The 11,230-nt window shown below is 40.2% G+C and overlaps 1 pseudogene; it reads left to right on the top strand.

Annotated features, from left to right (window-relative positions):
• The first annotated feature begins 938 nt into the window (after positions 1-938).
• Positions 939-2,550, top strand: LOC102999580 (ATP synthase subunit beta, mitochondrial-like; annotated as a pseudogene).
• The last annotated feature ends 8,680 nt before the right edge of the window (positions 2,551-11,230 follow it).

Raw genomic sequence — 11,230 nt, 5'->3', positions numbered from 1 at the left:
ACTAATATAGTGTCATACACAAATTCAAGTGGATTAAACATGGAATTACCATATGACCCTTTAATTCCATTCCTAGGTATGTACTCAAGAAAACTGAAGCATGTCGACACAAAAACTTTCACAGCAACTATTCACAATAGCCAAAAAGTGGAAAAAACCCAAATGTCCATTAACTGATTAACTGATGAATGGATAAACAAAATGTGCTCTATCCTTACAATTGAATACTATTCAGTCATAAAAAGGAATAAAATACTGAAACATGTACAATGTGGATTAATTTTGAAAACATTATGCCCAGTTAGAGAAGGCAGACACAAAAGGCCATATACTATATGATTCCTTCATATGAAATGTTCAGAACAGGCAAATCCAGAGACAGAAAGTGGTTACCAGGGTCTGAGGGAGGAGAATGGGGAGTGACTGCGTAATGGGTAGAGTTTCCTTTTGAGGTGATGAAAATGTTTTTTGTTTTTTTTTTTAATTTATTTATTTATGGCTGTGTTGGGTCTTCGTTTCTGTGCGAGGGCTTTCTCCAGTTGTGGCAAGCGGGGGCCACTCTTCATTGCGGTGCACAGGCCTCACTATCGCGGCCTCTCTTGTTGCGGAGCACAGGCTCCAGACGCGCAGGCTCAGTAATTGTGGCTCATGGGCCCAGTTGCTCCGCGGCATGTGGGATCTTCCCAGACCAGGGCTCGAACCCCTGTCCCCTGCATTGGCAGGCAGATTCTCAACCACTGCGCCATGACGGAAGCCCCAAAATGTTTTGAATCTACATAAAGGTAATAGTTGTACAACACTGTGAATGTATTAAATGCCTCTAAATTGTATATTTTAAAATGGCTAACTTTATGTTATATGAATCTTACTTCAATTAAAAAAAATCAAGCTGAAATGAATTTAAAAACCTGACTAAAAGTCTCCACCCCAGCTCCACCATGTTGGGACTTGTGGGTCGTGTGCCGCTGCCTTGGCCTCTGAGGGCTTGCGGGGACTCAGCCCTTCAGCACCGCTACCTCAAGTCCGACTCTTACTGCGGGCCGCTTCGGCAGCGCTCCAGCCTGCCAGAGACTATGCTGCTGAAACATATCCATCGCCAAAGCAGGCGCCGCCACTGGGCGCGTCGTGGCGGTCATCGGTGCAGTGGTGGACGTCCAATTTGATGAGGGGCTGCCACGCATCCTAAATGTCCTGGAAATGCAAGGCAGGGAAACCAGGCTGGTTTTGGAGGTGGCCCAGCATTTGGGTGAGAGCACGGTAAGGACCATTGCCATAGATGGTACAGAAGGTTTGGTTAGAGGCCAGAAAGTCCTGGATTCTGCTGGACCAATCAAAATTCTTGTTGGCCCTGAGACCTTGCGTAGAATCATGAACATCATTGGAGAACCTATTGATGAGAGAGGTCCCATTGAAACCAAACAATTTGCTGCTGTTCATGCTGAGGCTCCTGAATTCATGGAGATGAGTGCTGAGCAGGAAATTCTTGCTACTGGTATCAAGGTTGTGGATCTGCTGCCTCCCTATGCCCAGGGTGGCAAAATTGGGCTCTTTGGTGGTGCTGGAGTTGGCAAGACAGTACTGATCATAGAGTTAATCAACAATGTTGCAAAAGCCCACAGTGGTTACTCTGTATTTGCTGGTGTTGGTAAGAGGACCCATGAGGGCAATGACTTATACCATGAAATGACTGAGTCTGGTGTTATCAACTTAAAAGATGCTACCTGCAAGGTCGGGCTGGTGTATGGTCAAATGAATGAACCGCCTGGTGCTCGGGCCCGGGTAGCTCTGACTGGTCTGACTGTAGCTGAATACTTCAGAGACCAAGAAGGTCAAGATGTATTGTTGTTTATTGATAACATCTTTTGCTTCACCCAGGCTGGCTCAGAGGTGTCTGCTTTATTAGGCAGAATCCCTTCTGCAGTGGGTTGTCAGCCTACCCTGGCCACTGACATGGGTACCATGTAGGAAAGAATCACCACCACCAAAAAGGGATCTATCCCCTCTGTACGGGCTATCTACGTGTCTGCTGATGGCTTGACTGACCCTGCCCCTGCCACTACCTTTGCCCATTTGGATGCTACCACTGTGCTGTCCCGTGCTATTGCTGAACTGGGCAGATATCTAGCTGTGAATCCTCTGGACTCCACCTCTCACATCATGGATCCCAACATTGTTGGCAATGAGCATTATGATGCTGCCTGTGGGGTGCAAAATATCCTACAGGACTACAGATCCCTCCAGGACATCATTGCCATCCCGGGTATGGATGAACTTTCTGAGGAAGACAAGTTAACTGTGTCCCGTGCATGGAAAATACAGCGTTTCTTGTCTCAGCCATTCCAGGAGGCTGAGGTCTTTACCGGTCATATGGGGAAGCTGGTACCCCTGAAGAAGGCCATCAAAGGATTCCAGCAGATTTTGGCAGGTGAATATGACCATCTCCCAGAACAGGCCTTCTATATGGTGGGACCCATTGAAGGAGATGTGGCAAAAGCTGATAAGCTGGCTGAGGAGCACTCGTGAGGGGGTCCTTTTGGCAAACTAAGTACTCATCCTCCGTGCTGTCCCTCTCCTTGCCCCTAATCCAAAAATCACAGTTTCCTCTGTAAGCCACATGAGAGCCTAGACTGAAGACATTGTGTTCTGTCTGAGGAGTATTTAAGGTTTACAATAAAATGTACATCCCTCAAAAAAAAAAAAAACCAACACATGAGAATTCCTTGGCGGTCCAGTGGTTAAGACTTGGCGCTTTCACTGCTGGGGCCTGGGTTTGATCCCTGGTCAGGGTGTTAAGATCCCGCAAGCTGTGTGGCGCAGCCAAAAAAAAAAAAAAACACAAAATTTTTAGAAGAAAATTGAGAACATATATATGTAAAAATTTCTTGAACAAAACGTAACACAACAGACATCCTAAAAGGAAAATAATTATTTTGACTACATTCAAATTCATGATGGGGAATTCCCTGGCAGTCTAGTGGTTAGGACTCCACACTTTCAGTGCAGTGGCCTGGGTTCAATCCCTGATCAGGGAACTAAGATCCTGCAAGCCATGCAGCATGGCCAAAATAATAACAATAAAATAAAATTCATGATGGCTGCCCAAAAGAAGATACCAAAAACAAACTTCAGAAAGGATGCCTGCCATATATGTGATTTGCAGGAATTCTTACACATGTGCGCTACAATACAGATACAAGGATGTTCAAGGTGGTACATGGCAGCAAAATATTGTCAACAAACTCAATTGCCAGGGGGGAGAATCAAATAAATTGCAGGACATACCTGGCGAACGCAGGATGCAGTCATAGAAAGAATGCAAGAGGTCCTCACCCACTGACATGGGAAGACACCAGTATCAGGGTTCTCTAGAGAGACAAAACCAACACGCACACATATATGCATCTGAGTTGGCAAACTGGAGACCCACGGGAGCCAATATTCCAGTCCAAGTCCAAGGACAGAAGACTGATGTCCAGCTCAAATAGTCAGACAAGAAGAGTTGCCTCTTCCTCCACCTGTTTGTTCTATTCAGGCCTTCAAATGATTGGATGAGGCCCACCCACACTGGGGAGGGCCATTTGCTTTATACAGTCCACCAATTCAAGGTTAACCTCATCCAGAAACACCCTCACAGACACTCCCAGAATCATGTTGGGCCAAATGTTTGGGCTCCCTGTGGCCTACTCAAGTTGACACATGAAATTAGCCTTCACAACACATGTACCCAGTGCAGAAATGTGAGTTGCGGAACATAGAGGACACAATTCCATTTAAGCTTGGAAAAGTACAACACAAAACACTGTGTGTGGGCACAAACATACAAATAAATCTATGTCTGTAAGTGCACAGAATTGTCTGAAAGTGAGCACAGATGGCTGATTATGGTGACTTTCAGGAGGGTGGAAGGGAGGACACAGGCTTTTCACTCTATGTGCTTCTGTGACATTAAATTGTATTCAACAGGCACACATCCCATTTGCAGTTAAAAAATAACAATAAGGTAAGTTTTAAAAGAGGAAAACAAAGCCAATGGGCTTTGCTCATGGAACTCCACAAGGGAGATCTTCCAGGAGATGCAGCCCTGGGCAGAGGGAGCCAAGCGTGACAAGGAGAGGGGGCCTGAACAGCAGAATCCTGGAGAACTCAGTCAGGAAGAGATGTTAGGAGGGCCAAAGCCAGGAGAAGACCCAGAGCTGCCTAAATTGGTGTTTTGTGTCCCAACTCTGAGCAGTGTGGACAGCATGCAGCCTGGCTCATGAGAACAAAGAAAACTTGTAACAACAGGAGAAGCAGCAGCCCCCCAAGTGTGCTGTGCAGGAGGCCGAGCCTGAGCAGGGCTGGGGTGAGGGTTAGGGTAAGAGCCATGGCCAGGCCAAGGTGAGGGCCACAGTGAGGGTCATGGTAAGGGTCAAGGTAAGGGCCATAGTGAGGGCCACAATGAGGGCCAAGGTGAGGGCTAAGGTGAGGGCCACAGTGATGGCCAAGGCAAGGGCTATGATGAAGATCAAGGTGAAAGCCAACTGATGGCTATGGTGAGGGTCACCAGGAGGGCCAAGGTGAAGGCCACAAGGCTGGTCCATCTGGGCTGATGGCAGAAGTAGCCTCATTGCAGTAGTGAGTGCCAGGCCTAGGGTTCAGGCATTCCCCTTCACCCTGCACTTTTCAACCTGCCTTCAGAGTTGTTTCTTTCAATGAAGTCTTAATCAGAGCTCAAATATAAAAAGCTGATCAGAGTAGAAATATTATAGTGCTGTGGTTCTCAAAGTGTGGTCCCACCAACTTGTGGGTCCCTGAAACCCTTTCAAGATACCTAGCAGTACGGACAGCTTCCATGTTGCCTCTTTCACTCTCACTCTCTCACCAGTGTGACATTGTCCCAAGGCTGCAGGACCCCAGAGCAGAGAATTCAGCTGTCCTGTATGAAGCTAGGTATTAGAGAGATTTACACACTAATAAATGCCACTCTTGTCTCTACATTTTGTTTTTTGTTGGTTTTAGAAAATACAGGGTTTTCCATTAAAAATATGTTATTTATATTAACATATAATGGGCTTATTATTATTTTAAATGAATTAATAAACATTTAAAATTTTCTCAGTTTTGATATCAATAGATTTATCACACAGGGACTAAAGCTCTTTGAGGTCTGTGGGAAAGTTTTTAGGAGTTAAAATAATTCTGAGGCTGAAAAGATCCCAGGGAATCCCTGATTGGTGCAGGACATAAGTCTAAAGCAACAGCACTAAACAAGAAAGAACACAATGGTTTTGAGCAACAGAGTTCAAGACTCACAGTTCATAAACTAATGGCTGTGGGTGCGAGTGTAGAAATAGACCCAGAGTTAACGTACATATGTGTGTGTATACATGCACACATGCATATACGTATTCTGGCCAAACAGAAAAGATTTGGGGGATGAATAACAACAAGAAAAATCTAAATAATGCTTTTCATTAGAAACACACCTAAAACATAAGGATATTAAAAAGTTCAAAGAAAAAGAACAGAAAAATACAGAAAAGGCAAATATTACCCAAAAGAAAACTGATGCAGCTATATTACCAGCAAACAAAATTGGCTTTGTGGGAAAATAGTAACTAAAGTTCAGAGGTCATTTGAAAAGGTTCAATTCAGCAGGCAGCCATAAACTTCAAAGGAAAGGCATAACATAGTTGATGTCCTCTGACCAGAATGTTAAAATTCAGCAACCATTCATTTAGATATCACCTCTAAATAACTCAAGGGCTAATAAATTTGCAATGGAAATTTTAAAATATTTAGAACCAAAATGTATCAAAAACATGGCCTGTCAAACCAATGGGATACTGTTGAGAAAGAAACAGCCTTAACAGCTTAGAGTAGAAGAAAAGAAAGGCCAAAATCTAAAAGTTAATCATCTAATTTCAGAAGCTAGGAAAAGAATCATCAAACCAACACAGAGAACATATAAGGAATGAAAGAATAATGATAAGAACAGAAATTAATGAATAAAGAGTAAAGAGAAACCAGAGAGGATAAATAAAACTACATGTTGCTTCCTTGACAAACCTTTGTCAAGACTGACCAAGAAAAGGAGATGGCACAAATAGCCCACATTAGGAATGAAACGATGGCAGAATTACAAACACTGCACAGATTGAAAAGATAAGAAGATTCAAACTGTATTACAAAGCTATAGTAATTGAAACAGCAATGGTACTGGCATTTTAAAAAAAGACCAGTGGAACAGAATCAAGAGCCCAGAAGTAAACTCTCACATCTGCAGTCAACTAATCTTTGACAAGAGCATCAAGAACACACAATAGAGAAAGGACAGTTTCTTCAATAAATGTGGTTGGGAAAACTGGACATCCACATGCAAAAGAATGAAAATGAACCACTATCTTACATCATACACAATAATTACCTCAAAATGGATTAAAGGCATAAATATAAGACCTGAAACCATAAAACTCCTAGAAGAAAGCATAGGAAAATGTCTCCTTGGTCTTAGCAATGATTTTTTGAGTGACACCTAAAGCACAAACAACAAAAGCAAAAACAAACAAGTGGGACTATATCAAACTAGAAACTGCTGTATAGCAAAGGAAACAATCAATAAATTGAAAAGACAACCTACAGAATGGGAGAAAATATTTATAAACCATATATCTGATAAGGGGTTAATATCCAAAATATATAATGAATTCACAACTCAATAGCAAAAAACCACAAACAATCTGATTAAAAACTGGCAAAGGACTTGAAGACATGTTTCCAAAGAAGACATACAGATGGCCAACAGATACATGTAAAGATGCTCAGCATCACTAATCACCACAAAAATATGAATCAAAACCACGAGATATCACCTCACACCTGTTAGAATGGCTACCATCCAACTACAAGAGATAACAAATGTTGGTGAGGATGTGGAGAAAAGGGAACCCCTGTGCACTGTTGACCAGAATGTAAATTGGTGCAGCACTGTAGAAAACAGTAGGGTGGACCCTCAAAAATTAAAAATAGAACTACCATATGATCCAGCACTTCCGCTACTGGGTATTTATCCAAAGGAAACAAAATCGACATCTCAAAGAGATATCTGCACCTCCATGTTCATTGCAGCATTATTCACAATAGCCAGGACATGGAAATTACCCAAGAGTCTACCGACTGATGAATGGATAAATAAATTTGTTATGCATATACAATGAAATACTATTCAGCCAAAAAGAAAGAAGGAAATCCCTCCATTTGTGACAAAATGAATGAAGCTGGAGGGCATCATGATACGTGAAATAAGTCAGAAAGAGAAAGACAAATACTGTATGGTATCACTTATATGTGGAATCTTAAAAAAAATTTTTTTTTAAGTTGAGCTCATAGTAACAGAGAATAGAACGGTGGTTGGTAGGTATTGTGGGGATGGAGGAAAAGGGGAGATACTGGTTAAAGTGTACAAATGTTCAGTTATAAGATTTTTTTTAATGAACAGCATGATTTTTTTAAAAAATAGGATATTTTCCAAAACTCATTGGATTGTGTATTTTAAATGGATGCAGTTTATTACATATCAACTATACTTTATTATAGATTATTTTTTAAAGCAGTATAATATTACGAACAATGTTATTACAACAATTTGAAAACTTAGATGTTATGGATAAATTCCTAGAAAACACAATCATCAATCATTTCAATTCATATCCCCCCAAAAATCAATAAACTTTAACAACCAGTCATGATTTTTTTAAAAACTTAGCAAACTAGGACTTCCAGTTATAAGAACTATCTTAACCTGAAAAGGGATATCTACCAAAAAATCTCAGCAACAATCAGACCAAGTGATAAAATCACAATGGCATCTCTCTTAAGATCAAAAATGGGGTGTGGTACCACATCTCTACCCAACTCAATCCATCATAGAAAGACATGGAAAAAGGTAGAGGTGTAGGGATTGCAAGAAAGAAACAAAATTCTCGTTCACCTCAGATTATATGATTGTCTACAGAAAAAGCCCCAAATCACTTACAGAAAAGACTCATTTGCAAATTTATTTCTATACATCTGTGAACAAAAATTTACATAAATGCAGTTTCACAAGGATACCATTTGCAACAGTATCAAAATTATTTTTAACAACACATGAATAAATTTAACGAAAGATATATAAGAACTTTAGGAAAATTATACAACTGTTGTGAAAGACATCAAAGTAGGACTAAACAAATGGAGAGATACATGATGTTCATGGATTTGAAAATTCAATAACACTAAGATGGCAGTTTCCCCAACTTGACCTACAAATTTAATGCAATGTTGAGCAAAATGCTATTGTGTGTGTGTGTGCACAAGTGTGTGTGAGCAGATTGTAAACAATCTGACTCTAAAATTCACATAAATAATCAAAGCGCCAAGAATAGCCAAGATGCTAGTAAAGCTGCAGGATGCAAAATCAACATACAGAAATTTGTTGCATTTCTATATACTAATAACAAACTATCTGAAAGAGAAATTAAGAACACAATTCCATGTACAATTGAACCAAAAAGAAAAAAATACCTGGAAATAAATTTAACCAACAAAGTGAAAGACCTGTACACTGAAAACAATAACTCACTGATGAAAACAAAGTTGAAGAAGACAACAAATAAATGGAAAGATAGTCCATGCTCACGGGTTGGAAAAAATAATATTATTAAAATACCCATACCCAAAGCAATCTATAGATTCAATGCAATCCCTATTTTTTTAAAAATCCAATGGAGTTTTTCACAGAAACAGAACAAACAATCCTAAAATTCGTATGGAACCCAAAAGACACCAAATAGCCAAAGCAATCTTTGAGAAAGAAGATCAAAGCTGGAGGCATCACACTCCCTGATTTCAAACTATAGTAAAAGCTATAGTAATCAAAACAGTAGGATAGGGCTTCCCTGGTGGCGCAGTGGTTGAGGGTCTGCCTGCCGATGCAGGGGACACGGGTTCGAGCCCTGCTCTGGGAGGATCTCACATGCCACGGAGCAACTGGGCCCGTGGGCCACAATTACTGAGCCTGCGCGTCTGGAGCCTGTGCTCCGCAACAAGAGGGGCCGCGATGGTGAGAGGCCCACGCACCGCGATGAAGAGTGGCCCCCGCTTGCCACAACTAGAGAAAGCCCTCGCACGGAAATGAAGACCCAACACAGCCATAAAAAAAATTAAAAAATAAAATAAAATAAAATAAAATAAATCAATAGGGGGAGAGGAATTCAGGTGAAAGGGGAAAAAAAACCTTTTAAAAAAAAAACAGTAGGATAAAGGCATAAAAACAGACACATAGATCAATGAAACTGTGTAGAGAGCCCAGGAATAATTAATTTATGACAAAGGAGCTGAGAATATACATGGGGAAAGGACAGTCTCTTTAGTAAATGGTGTTGGGAAAACTGGACAGCCACATGCAAAAGAATAAAACTGGACCACTGTCTTACACCATACACAGAAATTAACTCAAAATGGATTAAAGACATAAATATAAGACCTGAAACTCTTAGAATAAGACATAGGCAGTAAGCTCCTTGACACTGGATTTAGCAATGATTTTTTGGATTTGACACCAAAAGCAAAGGCAACAAAAGCAAGAATAGACAAGTGGGACGACATTGAACTAAAAAGTTTCTGCACAGCAAAGGAAACCATCAACAAAATGAAAAGGCAATCTACTGATTGGGAGAAAACATTTTCACATCATATATCTCATAAGGGATTAATATCCAAAATATATAAAGAACTCATACAACTCAATGGCAAAAACAAACAATCCAATTTAAAAGTGGGCAGAGGATCTAAATAGATATTTTTCCAAAGAAGACAGACAGATGACCAAAAAAACACATGAAAAGATGCTCAACATCACTAATCATTAGGGAAATACAAATCAAAACTACAGTGAGATATCACCTCTCACCTGTTAGAATGGCAATTATCAAAAAGACAAGAAATAACAAGTATTGGCAAAGATGTGGTGAAAACAGAATCCTTGTGCGCTGTTGGTGAGAATGTAAATCTGTGCAGTTGCTGTGGAAAACAGCATAGAGATTCCTCAAAAAATTAAAAATAGAACTACCATATATATGATCCAGCAATTCCACTTCTGGGTATTTATCTAAAGAAAATGAAAACTCCAACTCAAATATATATAATGCACCCTCATGTTCACTGCAGCATTATTCACAATAGCCAAGGTATGCAAACAACCTAAGTGTCCATCAACTGATGAATGGATAAAGAAAATGTGGTATTTATATACAATGGAATATTATTCAGCCATAAAAAAGAAAGAAATTTTACTGTTTGCAACAACATGGATAGACCCTGAGAGCATTATGCTAAGTGAGATAAGTCAGGCAGAGAAAGACAAATACTGCATGATCTCACTTATATGTGGAACCTAATTTTTAAAAAAAACAACAAGCTCATAGATACAGAGAACAGATTGGGAGTTGCCAGAGGTGGGGTGGGGGGGTGAAATAGGTGAAGGGAGTCAAAGTGTACAAACATCCAGTTATAAAATAAATAAGTCATGGGGCTATAATGTACACCATGTGACTATAGTTAATAATACTGTATTGCATATTTAAAAGTTACTAAGGAGGGACTTCCCTGGTGGCACAGTGGTTAAGAATCTGCCTGCCAATGCAGGGGACACGGGTTTGAGCCCTGGTCCGGGAAGATCCCACATGCCACAGAACAACTAAGCCCATGAGCCACAACTACTGAGCCTGTGCTCTAGAGCTCACAAGCCACAACTACTGAGCCCACATGCCTGGAGCCCGTGCTCTGCAACAAGAGAAGCCACCACAATGAGAAGCCCACGCACTGCAATGAAGAGTAGCCCCCGCTCGCTGCAACTAGAGAAAGCCCGCACACAGCAAAGAAGACCCAATGCAGCCAAACATTAATTAATTAATTAATTAATTAATTAATTAATTAAAATTTTAATAAATAAATAGAATTATCTGCTTAAAAAAAGTTGCTAAGGAAGTAGATCTTGAAAGTTCTCATTACAAGAAAAAATCTGTAACTATATATGGTGATGGATGTTAACTAGATTGTTGTAGTAATCATTTCACAATATATAAAAATATTGAATCATTATATTGTACACCTGAAACTAATATAATGTTGTATGTCAATTATACCTTAATTTAAAAAAAATAGCCAAGATGCTATCTCAAGGTCTTGGCTTGCTATAGAGACATATATG

Source organism: Balaenoptera acutorostrata, chromosome 2 (genome assembly GCF_949987535.1).
Source record: "Balaenoptera acutorostrata chromosome 2, mBalAcu1.1, whole genome shotgun sequence".
In the NCBI taxonomy this organism is placed as follows: Eukaryota; Metazoa; Chordata; class Mammalia; order Artiodactyla; family Balaenopteridae; genus Balaenoptera; species Balaenoptera acutorostrata.
This window is presented reverse-complemented; position numbering and strand designations above follow the sequence as displayed.